A 15,137-nucleotide genomic window follows, 5' to 3' on the forward strand; every position below is an offset into this window, starting at 1 on the left:
AATAAATTGCTTCAGCAACACCCAAAGGACAGAGTGATACGTGCAGAAACCCAATCCCTTTAAGATCCATGGCTGTTCTGGGGTCTGGTTCTCCCTCATAAACTGTTTAAGTCAGGTTTGAACTGGGAATGGGAAGAGAAAAAAGGGAAATGACAGTAGGGAGAAGACAGAGAATGAGAGGCTTTCAGACAAATCAAAAGAAAAGCAAATGTATCAAAGCACATGTATAGTGCCCGTTATTTTCTGTAACCTAACTAGATCACGGTGTCTTCATTTTGGAGAGCTGCTTAGGTTTCAGAGCCATAAATAACTGCTGGTGCTCTTCTGCTGAGCCCACATGAGGACAGGTTGATACAGTCCTTGAGAGCAAAGGTCTCACCCCCTGACCCAGACAGATGCCCTGGGCACCATATATACCAGGGCAGTGATTCTGAGAGGTGGATGTGAGAAGGGTGGTCATGTTAGACCACCTTTGAGCTTCTTTCCTTTTCTTGCTCAAAGTTACTCAGCTAATGTAAGAAGAAGTGATTCATTCAGGAACTCTTAAGTGTATACATAAAGTATTATGTGCAGAAATAAAGCACACTTAAGAGAGAACCAATAAAGAATAGATGGTATTTATAAGAGAGGAAATATTTTCAATGTAATGAATATTAAAGGACTGGAAAAAACTGGCTACCAAAAAAAATGATCACTAAATTCTGATCCTTTGCCAGGCATCTCCCACAGGGTCTGTGTGATGGGTGTCTTTTGGCTCCTGGGAAACAGCCTCTGCTTCTTCTTTGATCTTTGAACTGTTGCAGGAAGAAGAGCAAGCTTGAAAGCACAGCCCACAGGAGGCACGCCAGCTTTTCCTTAGGAACTCAGAAAGAGAGATCCAGCCTTGGGAGCTGACACCTGGGCAGTCACCGTGACCAGACAATGATCTCACCCACCCTCAGCTCCACACAGGACCCCCAAACCGCCCTCTGCACCTTGGGTAAGCCCCAGCTTGCCTCAGGAATGATGACTTTGGAACTACAGGGAAAATCTGTGATGCTTATCTGAATATTCTGACACCAAAGGCTATTTTATTCTTTTTTTTTTCCTCAGGACTGGTGATGGGTAATTTTGCCAGTAGTGGGTGTTATGGAATGATTAAGTAAAACTTTCTTCATTTGTCAAGCCTTATTTACATTATTTATTTATTACTTAAAAATAAAAAAAAAACTAAATTATTCCTTCGCTTGAATATTTTCTCTCTAATCTTAGCTTCATAATAGAGAAACATATTTAGAATTACGTTATGTCCAACAAAAGTAAGTTTAAAATCCTCATTTGAAAATCAAGCCATCATTTCCCTCAGAATTTGTTTACAACCTGTCTTTCAACAAATGCACTGTCCAGTGAAAGAAGGGTTGAAGGACAGAGGAAGTAATGTTGTTAGGCAAATAAGTCAGGTCAAATTTTTTTCTGAAATTGGCTTGATTTGGCTAATAATTTTGACTGAAAAGAGAAATGATTTTCATATTTTCACAATATTTTTCACATATTTTCAAAAAATATTTTTTTCCAGAAGTTATTTCTAAACTTCTCTAAATTTAAGATGCACTTAATGAGCATTTCAATTCCTCCAAATAAATGAATCATTAACTTTGACTTCAACTCCAAATCATTTTCCCTAACCTTTTATTTTTTTAATTTTTCCGAGAAAGCCAATAAAATTTTATGCTTCAGGTCAATCCAAAATGAATGGTTTTTTTTCTTCAGTTTGACCAGTGAACTGAAAAATCAATTATTCACACAACTCCTCTTTAAAATGGCTTGGAACTGTCTAATTGTGCATGTAGGCAGCTACTTACTGTGTGATCTTATTACTGCTCTCCTAATTCTTGCTCTTTTCCTGCCTAGCTTTGTAGTGTTTTGTCCTGTGTCAGACTACAGACTGTTGCAGTCAGACATTTTGCCTTCCTGACATCTGAGATCTGTGTGCAGGGCAATTATTCATATGCCAGTGGTACATAAGCAGCACAGGGCTACGTTCTTCACATGTCCATCAGTTCTCACTAGCATCTGGATGCCTTCCTTGTCATTGCAAGTGACATCCCCAGTACATAGGATTCATGGTCTTTTTTTTTTTTCCTGAAATTAATAATTCTGTTCTACAAATTAACCATTTAACCTTTCCTATCTTGCCTGTCCACTGCCATTTGAACTGGAAGCCAACTCTAGGAAGGAAACACAACAGAAGACTTTCAAATGTCCATAGCAGAGAGAGAGCTAAGTGTTTGGTTTCCAAACAGGAAAGCAGGTGAGAAGCAGCAAATGACAGAGAAGGTTGGAAGAGTTTGGTTTCTACCTGCTCAACAATGTCGGCAAAGCAAGAATGGATTAATGAATGAGTGGTGCTTGGTGTAGATATAACTACCAGATCAATCATATATATCTTTATCTTTCTATCTTTCACCGTCTTTCCCAGTTTTTTGTTTTTGTTTTTGTTTTTTTTTTTTTTTTTTTTGCTAAATCAACTATTTATTAGTTGATTTTTTATTTTCTTTCCTTTTAAAAGAAACATGTAGTACTGTTTTCTGGTCTCTGCTTAAACCAGTCCGAGTTTATTTCAGTGGACTTACACCTCGTTTACAGCGTGGCAGTAAAGGTTTCTTTGCAACCTAAGAACAAAATTTTAACTGAGATGCGCTGTAAAAATGCTTGAGTCCTCCTCAAAAGAAAATGAACATTTCACCTTGACCCAGACAAATGGCAGATGCTGTCAAACACTTATTGTAGCAAGCAGAGACAGAGCAGAAAGCAAGGTTTGCTCATACAATAGCCTCAGATGACTATCAATCATTCATAAATTACTCCTATGCTGTTTTGATTTTGTTTTTTTCTTTAATGATTTTTAGTGTCATTATAAAGCACCACTGCATCTCTCTTCACCCCAAATGAAAAATGCAGCTGTAAAAAAATCTTCCTTCAAACATGATGCACAGTCTGGAAAACATGTTTCTCTCTGAAACAGGACTCTGGAAGCTTATAAAACAAGAATCTTTCTATTTTTAAAGTGTTTCCCATATATCCTCTGGACATATAAGTCATAGCTCTCTGCCTCTGTGAACAACTGAAGCCAAGCAAGAACCTCTGCATTAGGCTGCTGTGTGTTTCAGTGCACTGAAAAAACACTGGTGGGGATGACAGTGAGTGATCAGCAGGAAGCTTTCATAGAAATCCTGAGGCTAGCCTGTTTTCCAGCAGCTGAGAACTACTATTTAGATCTTTGGGATCCTAGCTTAGAAGACAAAAGATGTCAAAGATGGCCGAAGAAAAACCAACGAAAGTCCAGACTCCCCAAAAGTTTGGTTCAAAAGAAGACTTTACACTTTTGAAGTGAGTCATGGCCTCCTGAACCCTAGGTGCAGGCCACAGTCTGGCACAGAGCAGAGAAAAGGAATCAGCACCTGACACCAGGACCCCAAGGGACAACTCTGGGAGCAACAACCTACATCGCCAGCAGAAAACCACACAGCATTTCGCATGTAGGAAACATACCATGGAATAAATTGTACCTACTTAATTAACTGTGCTTTGCAGTTCTGTATTATTAGCTGCTGAGGGGAACTGGTGCCTTGGCACTGCAGTCAGCGTGGATTGCATACACAGGCTGAACCTGCTAATTGAGCACGAGCAAGTGCACGCAGCTCAGCTGGCTGATGGCCCAGGCTCTACCGCACAGCGAGCAAAGCGTCTCAGGGTCTGCTGCCGGACACCCAGCACAATTATTTGTGCTAAAGCAGCACCACCTCTGTAACCCACGCACGAGGAACGACTTGCCAAGCACTTGCTCGCTACACGATAGCAAATTTGACACCTGATTTGCAGGAGCTGTGCTGGGTGCAGAAGGAGGCTTCCTTCTCCTCGGCTGCATTTCTAAATGAATCTTTATCTGACAACCAAGTACCACCCACATTTGCCAGCTGACACCCTGCGTCAGGCTCTGCTCCCGGGTTTGTAAATTCCATGAAGACCCCAGGGACAGCCAAAGTGCAAGAGCAAACAGATCTGGGGGCCTTGTTTTGGAGTTTGGTGGTGGTTTTTGCTACTCTTCTATGGCAGTGGAATTTTAAAAGATGAGTACAAATGATACCGACTTGTGTAATGGTTGACATCGAATTCTTCAACATCTGAGCTCTCTACAAAAGACGTTTGTAGTTTAATTAGAATGTCTTACATCCAGCAACTGTATTCAGAATAAAAAAAATTTAGAACATAGGGATATTTTCTTTCCTGAAAGTATCTCAAATAGGGAGAGGGGAGAATTTATTTACATTCACACACTGTGAGTTTGTTTTAGAAGCATACTGCCAGGGCAGATACTTGTGGCTGGAGGCCAAGGGGAGACCTTGCAGGCTAAGTTAGAAGGGGTCCTTGTCGTCCAGTGTGCTAGTAGGAAAAGGAGAGACTGATATTAGGCCTCTGCCCGGAATCCTTTTTTTTTTGTTGTTGTTGTGTCCCAACAGGTATAGATATGTGAAGTTTGATTGTCTTCATAGATGACCTCCTATCTTTTGAACTTCTGTTCTTGTTGAAGGTATCATGGGTAAATCACATGAGCTTTGATCTGAGCCTTTCTCAACACCCCATAAAACACAGCTTTGCATACCAGGGCATGAGCAACAGCAATAAAAGGGTGCACGTAAGTGTAGGATTTTATGGATCCATCTGCCAAGCATTTCTTCACAAGAGGAGAAACACATTATGAGTCTAAGCAGATGCCAGGTCTCACCAAACTTTTCAGTGACAGCAAAACATCAAGCCATACCTACAATTGCCTGACCTGGTTGCTACGCGTTGGAGATGAATCTGAAGAAATCACTGATGCACTGACTCTGAGGGAGCTCTTCAAGGAATGGAGATGTGAGGAGATGATGCTGAGGACACTTAAGTCCTTTCTCTGTTTATCCTTGACCAAAATGGTCCTCACCAGCAGAGGTATCTGAGTTTCTCTGAGGATGCAGAGGAGGGAAAGTTGTACACAATATTTATAATCAGTGGAGGAGATGTCACATTCATCCTGATCACATTCCTGATCTCTTGAGAATGGCAGAGCAGAAGAACAGGAATTCCTTCTGCATAAAACTGGTAAATAGTATGCAGGAAAATAAGGGCATTCTTCAAGGATATGGATAAATAAATATGACCCCACATTACTAGAATTGGAGAGTTATTTTAGCTGGAAGGGACATTTAGAGGTCATCTGCTCTGACTACCTTCTCAAGACTGGTCTTGCTTTGATGTTAGTAAGTCAGACCTACCATAGTGAGGGGGTTCAACTGGTCATAAAAGACAACATGGATTTTAGAGCCCTGGCACCATCTTCTGACACCCTCAGTCCCCCTAAACATCCAGAAGTTGTCTGAGTCCCTGATGAGGTGCCAGGGAGGGACAAAGGGCCCATGCAGTGTTCAGGCTTCTGCATAGCACCTACTGAGCCTTCCCACTGGGTAAAACTCTTAAGAACTGGATCTACCTCAGTTTTCCCAGCAAGTGAGGCAATCCAAGCCACACCCAATGTTTACATTACCAGTATGTTCAAAGCATGCCTAAGAGGAACTTTCTGTGAGATGGTGAATTCCCTTCTGCCTCTTCACATAGTCTGTGTTTACTGTCACAGAAGACGAACTGTACAAAGGTACTCAAGCTTTTCCTCTCTCCTCTCTTCTCCCATTGCTTTTGCTGATGTACAGATTCCCAGTATTGCTTGGGAGAGGTGACCTTTCAACTTCTACCTTCCCAGGCCGCCAAACACCTTCCCAGCTGCAAACACAAGGGCAGAGCATGGTCAAGCACTTGCCAGAAAGGCCCATGCCCTTAGAGACAGACATTTTATATGCACAGACTAAAGCTCCCACTGCACACCTAGGTGCTAGAAAAACCTGACCACCCAAATGTTTGTGCAAAGGGAATAAAAGGAGCAGGAACGTGATCAGATGGAATCATTTGTGAGCTTTAGCAAACATGGGCTCTAATTAATTTTTTCCTCCCATTGTTTACCCAGCTTTGTATGTAACTGAAAGCTGAACTGGGCTTATCAGTAATTACCAATAGTTCTGGAAACTTTACACGTTATTGTGCTGCATTACTACACAGGGTAGTGATCCATGAAGATGGGTGTTTCTGCATTCATTGCTAAGCAATGCCTTAAAAAAATCAAAATCTCCCCCGACCCATTATTATGGTTGCTGCAACGAAGGGGAAAAAAGGAGGGAAGGCAGAGGGTGGCAGCGCGTCTGCTTCAGATCTAATTATGAAAGTTTCCGTGACACAGTGGCATGCTACCTCGGCAGCAGTGTCAGAGGATGCTCCACCTGTTGCCAGACTTCTTTCCCAGCTCTGGAATTGCATTTTCCCATTCCATAGTGACACCTGCTGGGAGCAACTGAGCAGAGACTCCCCTGCTGCTCTGCTTGGCAAGGGGCTGAGCAGTGCAAAATGAAGGGTCTACGGCAATCAGGCAGATTGATTCCCCTCCTTTCCTTACAGATTGAGCCAAGCTCCTATCAGAGGGAAAACGGATGCCTGCAGCATGATTAATGCTCAGAAACACCCCACATGAGCAGCTACTGAGACAAGACACTGGAGCATCATCTGTAGGCCTGCAGGAAAAAGGAGTGAAGAACATCAGAGGGCTCTTTGCATGCAGAGGGCCAAATTTAGCCCATGTAGCAAGGAGGTGAAAGCAGGATTTAATTTTTCTTATTTGCAGGAGCTGAAAGGTCATTTGAAAGGAAAGGTCATGCTCCACTTGCAGTTTGCTGACAGTCTTTCTGTAAATACTGGGCAGTGTAGGAAGAAAAGATCTTGGGCCAGTACCTTTGGTCTGATTCGATACGGTCATTGTGATGGCAGCCCAGACTGTGGCTTCTCTGTGCTTTCTATTCTCCTTTCCTCCTAAGGATTTCACTTTTCCTGCCCAGCATTTAGATCCCATCATGCCTGGCATGTGGGCTGCAATGCATGCATGCAATAACCAGGGAAATGGAAAAATCTTGCCCTAACCCTGCACTTTCCTTTCCCCTTCTCAAAGCTGAAGGGAAAAGACAACTCCGGAGGAAAAGTGCCAAAATGTTTTAGAAATAAACGACAGACACCAGAGTCATCACACATTTTCCTAGGCAGGATAGTAATTTCTGTAATGTATTTTTAACCGTGAGGAGTGATGGGAGGGAAGCCACTTAAATCTAATGCAAATGAAGGATTTGTCAGTTACGCAGTTCGTATAATGTCATACGTAGAAAATGTTATAAAAGTGGAGGGATTATGGTGAGGAGAGACATTTCTAAAATTGGAGGCCTCCTTTTAGGGCTTTAGCCCCCTCACTCTTTCAGATCACTGGGAACATTTTCCTCCAAGGAAGGGCAGGAGTCTCTCTCAAAAACTGTGACAGCTCTCTAAGCTACATGTTACTTAAGAAACTTCACTCTCCTCACTGCTACCTCTTCTAGTTTTTGGCAACTGCTGCTTCTCCTTATTTCAGTTCTTCAGTGATCCCCAACCACTTTAAGCACAGCAGGGCAGTTTCCAAATTCTTCCAGGCTATTTCCTTCCTCCCTTCAAGGCAATGGCAGTCTCTGTGACCAAAACCCTTATCTAATATGGAGGCTTTCCGCTGTTTTGGTTTTGATTCCACATTGGATTAAAGGTGCTAGAAACAGGACCACTTGTCCGGCTGATGCCAAGTGACAGCATCAGTTTATGGGCACATCTGGAATTTCTTCGCAGCAGTGGCACAATAGGGTTAATTGCACTGACCTCATTTATAAAGCACTTTGAGATCTTAGGAATGAATATAAGGGTTTAAAAAAAATCCCAATCTATTATAGTTGTTAATATGTATAACTCTCACGGACAATTATTTAAGCAAGAAATTATTGAAGCACCCATTTACCACAAAAAGTAGAGCAGCACCGCAGTCACAGGAGCCTGGCAGGCTGGAAAGAGCATTTAAGCCCAGCATTTGGGGCCGTCCTGCCCCACTAATTGCCTTGGTTGTTATTAAGGCTCCCGCGAAGGGTACAACGTGCTTAAGCGTATTAGCCTCTGCTCGGTGAAGGCTGACAGACGTGAGACCCTCAAAATAAACAGAGAGGCCGAGATACCTTTAAATGGCTAACCCGTGAGCTAACAGTAAACGCGGAGCGGCGGGAGCAGAACAGCCGCGCTCTCATTAGCGCTAACAAGCCGCTTTCCCGGGAAGCGGCTCCCGGCACAGCTCCTTTCGAGGGGAGATGAAGCCCCCCGGTGGCCGCCGGACGCCTTGCAGCCCCGTTCCGCACCGCTCCCGCACCGCTCCCGCACCGCTCCGCACCGCTCCCGCACCGCTCCCGCACCGCTCCCGCACCGCTCCCGCACCGCTCCCGGGACCCCGCGCCTCGGCCGCGCTGACCCGCGGCTTTGCTGGCCACCCCGCGGGCTCGCCCCGGCCCGGCCGGCCTCACGGCGCACCCAGCAGCACGCCCCCGACCCACACATCCCCTCGCCAAAAATTCGGCCGCCGTCTTTCCCCAGCCCGCCGTTATGAGCGGCCAAGGGAGAGGAAGCACCTCCCAGCCGAGGAAAGGGTTTCCCTCCTGTCCGCAGCAGGTTGCATAGCGGGGACGTGAATGTCACTCGTGTTCCCTCTTAGGTAAACAACAAATACAAATCTCAACAAACACGACGCAGATTCTCCCTTTCACGGAGGAAGAAATTGGCGGGCGTCCCAGTCTCATGAGGGGAGAGTTTGGTTTTGCCAACCATTTGTCTTAACGCAGGAGTAGTTCAGACACTGATACAATACAAGTCTTCTTTCCAAACTTAAAAGCCACACCTTTGGTGCTCTTCACGGGCAGGATCCAAGTGCACTGAAAAGCTGGTGTGGGCCAAATGCTTTTTGTTAAATTGCTCTCTCAAAGTCCTATCTTTCTCTGTTACTGAGAAGTTTTTAGACATTTCTTACATCTACGGTATTCTTGCATGTAGGCATCTAGGCAACAACTGAACAGGCAGTTTGTTTGTGCTGGAATAAGGATCTGAAAAATAACCCAAGCAAATGGCTGATCAAGGACTTTCAGATACCAAAATGCAGGGCCTTAGCTTCTAAGTGGGGCTTCTACTTTGGACTCTCTAGTTCATGAATATTTTTACTCTGACTGCAGAAGCTCTCAATTAAATTAAAGAGCCCTAGCTGATTCGTGCAGAGTCTTCAATGGATGTGCTCTTTTCACTGGAGCAGAGGAGGTATGGACACAGATTACCAAGAGCAATCTGAAGAGTATTTCAATGCCATTGAAATATGCATAGAATTTGTTTGGGTTCCTCTCTGCAGAGCAAAAATGTCAGACATGTTTTTTTACAGCAATTCATAATTGGAATATAATTACTTAATATTCCCATACATCTTAATTACAAGTAATGCTTCTTATTGCAGAAAGGTTATCGAAATATTCACTGTGTGAATCACAGGTTAGACTTATAAGAGGGTCTTACACAATAGCACCAACTGTCACCATCCTGTTTTACATGTGTATGTCACTGCCTTGTAACAGATTTATTCAGGATCATTTGTACAATAAGGTACTCTTAGGTTTTCATTAGAGCTAGAAAAACTAAGCTGATAGGAGTTTGCTTTTTTTTTTTTTTTTTTAATCAGGCTGGAACTTTTATTTCCTGATTGATAGTAGAAGCAAGTGCCTCCCATGGATTGCATTCTCTGTAGATACAGAGTAACCAGAAAAATCTTCTGAGGAAATCTGAAACTGTGCACAGCTTTTCTGTATTAGTGTATCAACCCAGCTAAAGAGCTACAACTTACACATACCCTGTTCTGTTCTGAATCCCACCAGTCTCATTTCCCCAGGCACAACTAACACTGGGGAAACCCACAAACTAATGGTGTATTGTGCAACTTCAAAAACATAACAGGCATTTGGAGCTACAGTGACAGGACCACAGCACTGGTACACTGGGCCTTGTTTCTGTGGGGAAGGCAGAGAGCATAATCCAGGTTATTGTTCCTCTTCTCTCTTTGGTCCTCTCTTTGTCTTGCACGCCACAGGCACAGTCACCATCAGAGTACAGTACTTAAGCTAACTTTTTGAAGCTAGTTGTCCACATGCGCTGCTGCATAGACATGTCTTGGAGACTGCATTCTAAGCTGTCCCACATGTGGGTCCTGGAGCAGCTCACAAAGCTCTCCAGGCTCCTCTCAGCACCAGGCACATGCAGGACTGTTGTGTGCATGCTGCAGTACACCAGTGCCTCGAAGGATGAGGTGCCTCAAGGGAAGCTTAACACTTCCTTCCCTAAAGCCTGCTTCTCAGGGAAGGCTGAAAGGGTGCTTCTTGTACTGTATTATGTGATGTGCATGCCAAAGAACCAAGCTACTTAACACTAGTCCCAGAACATACAGGAATATACTGTACATATTGCTTTGACTAGCAACTTGCTATTTAAAGTTCAGGGCAGAGATTTAAACCCTGAAAAGTTTTTTTCATAATTGCAGGGGGGAGGGGAGGGGGAGGATGATGACGTAAACGTGGGCAGGACGTCAGAAAATAGGAGTAAAAAAAGGATAAAAAACTTCAGTTTCCTAATCAAGACTCACTGGAGCTTCATTGAAAGCACTATCCCATATTTCCTGAGAGAGGTTAAATGCAAGCTGATCGCTCCAGCTCCTGAATTCAATACATCTATCAGAGTTCACAATGAGCTGGGCATGAGATCAGTCACTTTGTTTTCCATGGAAAATTCTCCTGTTTTACATTAATAGAATAACTAAATTCCCTACTAAATACAGTGTATTTATTGGTTAATTCTTCTTGGGACTAGCTTTTCTTGACTTTGTTCAATGTTTTGTAAAATTAAAGATTAGTCTTACGATATTTAGAGCAGGTGTCAAATCTATTTCAAATCTCATAGAGATATCGTCTCATGATACAAAATATCACCGTGGACTGAACATGAGAAGACAAAATTAGTCCTTTTCAAGACAGAATCATCAAAGATCAATGCCCATCAAAGAGCTTTACTTGGAGGAATAAAGAGGCCAAATTTCAAGATAACACAGACAGTCGGTGAGACTGGAGTACTTGAAGCTGCTGGAATTTTCTTAAGTCATTCACAAATAGTATATCTACCCTTGACAGGTCATTTCATTCTATTTAGCACTTTTTATTCTCTGTGGTTTATAAGCTCTTAAGCAAATGTAAGAGGGAGGAAAAGCTAAAGTGTCTGATAATACACTATATCAGGCTGACAACCTAACTGAATTTCCCCTGTGGTGCTAGCAAAATGCTGTTCCAAAAAGTAATAATGCATACAAAAAAAAAAAAAAAAAAAAAAAAAGAGAGAAAAGAGAGAAAAAGGGGGAAAAGGATCATAGAGATCATGCCGTCACATTTAATTTCAGAGAACAAAACCTGAAGCTGATTTCTCTTTAGATCAGTTGTATACCAGTTGGAACATGGGTGCCTAGCACTGCGACAGAGTAATATGATCTGAGCTTTAAATAGCTGCCAAATAACCATGTGGTGGCTGGCAGCATTAAACGTGTTGCAACGAGAATGATCTGTTTCAAAGTAAAGCCACATAACAGAGGATTAGTCAATCTGATGTGGTATAGAAGAGGAGGGGGGAACGTTTTTCATTATCCTTCTGGGTTTCTTTCTGGTTTAAACGTCTTCCAACTCAAAGATGCAGTAATTTAAGCTCTTTCTCCTAACTGGTTTAAAACCTGAACCATGTCCAGGTCATTTCAGATAACACCTCCTAAGGTACCCGGGTACAAGGTGGGGAGTAACAGTGTGACAAATGTGAAGTAACACCACTGAGACTGTTCCCTTGATTTAACCTAGTACAGAGTGGCTGCCTCTCAGTGTGAAAGGCACCTTCCCTGCACAGAGCCGCTCTCCACCTCCCACCCCCCACCCCACTACCATCCCCCCACCTCCCTAGTTTGTACAAAATGCATTCTTGCCAGATTTGAGGAACAGATAAGGAACAGATCTACAGCAAGTAACGTGGGGCGAGTTGTACTCCAAGACCTTTCCTTATCCTCACAGCAAAATGTCGAGCCTTGCAGCACTCCATGAGGCCCTTCTGGGCTCTGGGACACAGGAGAAAATCAGGTGCAGTTACGAGATGTCTAATACAGGATTTGCTGCCAGCCTTCCATTCCTTCTTACCTTCAAGTCAGATGGCTCCCCTGACCACTATGGTAAATATGTCTCCTGAGTAGATAAGGCACATAAGGACTGGAAAGACAGACCAGTTTTGGTCTTAAACTGGTAATGTGAGTGCGAGACACAGAGGGAAAAGCGGTGCTGTAAGTACTTGCGATTCTTCATCCCTTCTGTCACTTTTGATTATAGATGACTGACTTCTGTTTTCAATTTCAGTGTCTCCCCCAACTTCAGCTGCATCAGTTCAGACTTACTGTAAGTTAACAGCAGAATTTCATGTGAACATATTTTACCTAGCCTTCACTGCCTGGAAATCACACTGCCAAAAGGACAAATAAGAACAGGAGAGCCAGAGGAGAGCCAGCTGCTGCATCAGAAGGTAAATAGCTCATTTAGATGTCCAATATGACTTTAAAGATAATAAGCACAACATACTTCACAGCCAGGATTTTGCAGGAATGACGACAGTTATAGACACTACCTACAACTGTTTTACTAGTGGTTTACTAGCACACTACAGAGTACAGTCTCAGCAGCAGCAGATAATCACCCTGCAGAGAAATAAAGCATTTGCATTTCCTCAGAGGAGAACACTGTTTTACCTCATTAATGTAAATGCCAATAAACAGCCACAAATTTCATGAAGGTCAGCTCCAGTGAAACCCACAGCAGCCATCCAAATGAGTAAAAAGAATAAATGGGGGAAATCCTTTTCTGACTGGTCTTGTCCGCAGCTGTCTTTGCCACATTGCATTGGTGCATCCTCCAGGGATCAACAACAGCTGCACAGAGGTCTGGCAGATGGCATCAACAGAGGGACACTCACCTGTCTTTTTCTCCCTCCTTTCTCATCTCCTTCCCCTTATTTTCACACTGCCTCCTTTGTGGGCAGTCATAGTCCTTCCCATGTTTGTACTGGACAAATGGATGATTTACAGATTGAAAGTAATCAGAAAATGTTTCTTATTTACTCTACTTCCTCACTCTTCCAAACACATTTCTTAAAAAATAAATCTCTTTTCTTCCAATATGATCACAGGCTATTAAGCCAGCTAGGAAATTATTAAGGAAAAAAAAAAAAAAAAAAAAAAAAAAAAAAACAAAACAACAAATTCCCAAACTCCTATGGATTTGTGAGAAACACAGTTCTTTGACCAATTTCACAGAATATTTTTATTAGCGTACTTAATCCTCTTTACAATATTTTATTCAGCTCTCATGAAAATCCCTGCATCCTGCCAAGGATTTTCTAGACAAAAGCATATCTGGAAGAATGCCACAAAGAAAGTCTCCTTAGCTGGCCTATCTTCCCCAAGTTCTTACAAACCCATTCCCCTGCACATAGCTCTTTAATGAAATCAGAAAAACAAGAGTTAAACTGCACTTTTAGGCAATATCTATACAGAAATGCCTCCCCACCACCCTTAACACCATTCCTTGGTCTACAGCAACTACTTATTACATATCACGTGCTTACCTATATACATTTTTTGGAGGGAGAAAACAAACCCCACCATTTCAGAAGGAACCTGACTTTCAGTTCTGCCACTAGGAGGGAATCCAATTAAAGCAAATTAATAGAGCAACAGACTGCTGCCAAAGTATGACTTTGAGTGAAAAATTTACGAGGACTCAAGAAATTTCTACTGGTATTGGAAAGGCTTCCAGATATTTCCAAGGGAATCCTCAGAAACACCTTGGATCTTGACGGCCATTACATCCACAGTCTGACCCAAAGGGTTGCCTCCAAGAGAGGATGTCTTGCACACAAAAGTGTAACTAATTTAGCTGCATAATGGAGAGAGTTCTGAAGATGCACATGGGCTGAATTAAGGGCGCCACGGGAGCCTTTGGCTCAATCCTTGCAGAGTTTATTAGTTGCTGCTGTACACATGGTTGGGTTTGCTGGAAGAGGTCCAGCTCTGAGGCACCTCTCAATTCCTCCAGCTTCCAAAAGCTACAAGAAAGTGGCTCAAGCATATTGCCCCCTTAAGCTCTTGTGGAGAAGGACTCTCCCATGCAGAGAAGCAGACAGGGTTTGGGACAGGGTACCTAGTCAATAACTCTCGATTATTGAGTTTGCCTTCACAATTACCAGTGAGTGTCCTAGACTGTAAAGAGGCCAAATACCAACAGAATTTATTATTTGAGAAACAGTATGTGATTGTGTAATTAAGGGCAGGAATATAATACCATATGCACAACGAGCAGGGTTAATTTCAGCATTTCCTGACTAACTAATGGCATTATGGTGCAACCCTAATGTTCTCCGGATGGCTATCATTTATGTGGGGTTCATATATATATATATGCTTATGAATATTTGGTTAAAATTCACCCATCATACTCTCTGACACAGTAATTAAAAACACCACATTATTTGCCAATAAAAATATTTTTGCGAATTGGTAATTATTCTAAACCTCACAGTCCCAGCTTCCCTACCTCCTACTCTTGTTGTCTTCCTGTTCTATAATGTATAACACTAATCTTGATGAGGGAAAAATAAATAAGTAGTAGGAAAGGCTGGAAAGCTTCCAATCACAAAACCTCCCAAAATGGAATAACATCCAATCTGGCTCACCACATTTTCTCTGTGGGCATTCCTTTCCTGCCTTTTAGCATTGCTTTCAGTATTCATAACAGCTGTGGAATTAAGCATTATGAACAAGAACAAGCTGACATGCAGCCTTTACTTTTCCCCATCAGCCCCAAACTATTCTGCATTGAGTTACAAAGTGAAAACCAGCACACTCTCAGATGGATTTAATTTCTATTTGGGCCCAATGCCAGACAAAGTTTCCCCATTGTTAAAACTCAACCCCATCTTTTCCATACCATGCATACAGTCTCATCTTTACCCCATCTTCCACACAGATGTGCACGCACACACACACAGAACCAGCCATTCCTACAATGCAGTACCAAATCCATCTC

The 15,137-nt window shown here is 42.7% G+C and overlaps 1 long non-coding RNA gene across 1 annotated transcript; it reads left to right on the forward strand.

Annotated features, from left to right (window-relative positions):
• Positions 1–8,638: 8,638 nt before the first annotated feature.
• On the forward strand, positions 8,639–15,115 carry LOC137468532 (uncharacterized). Its single transcript, XR_010996024.1, has 3 exons — positions 8,639–9,258; positions 12,417–12,579; positions 13,414–15,115. It is a non-coding gene; the product is annotated as an uncharacterized lncRNA (long non-coding RNA).
• Positions 15,116–15,137: the final 22 nt, after the last annotated feature.

This window comes from Anomalospiza imberbis, chromosome 2 (assembly GCF_031753505.1).
Source record: "Anomalospiza imberbis isolate Cuckoo-Finch-1a 21T00152 chromosome 2, ASM3175350v1, whole genome shotgun sequence".
In the NCBI taxonomy this organism is placed as follows: domain Eukaryota; kingdom Metazoa; phylum Chordata; class Aves; order Passeriformes; family Viduidae; genus Anomalospiza; species Anomalospiza imberbis.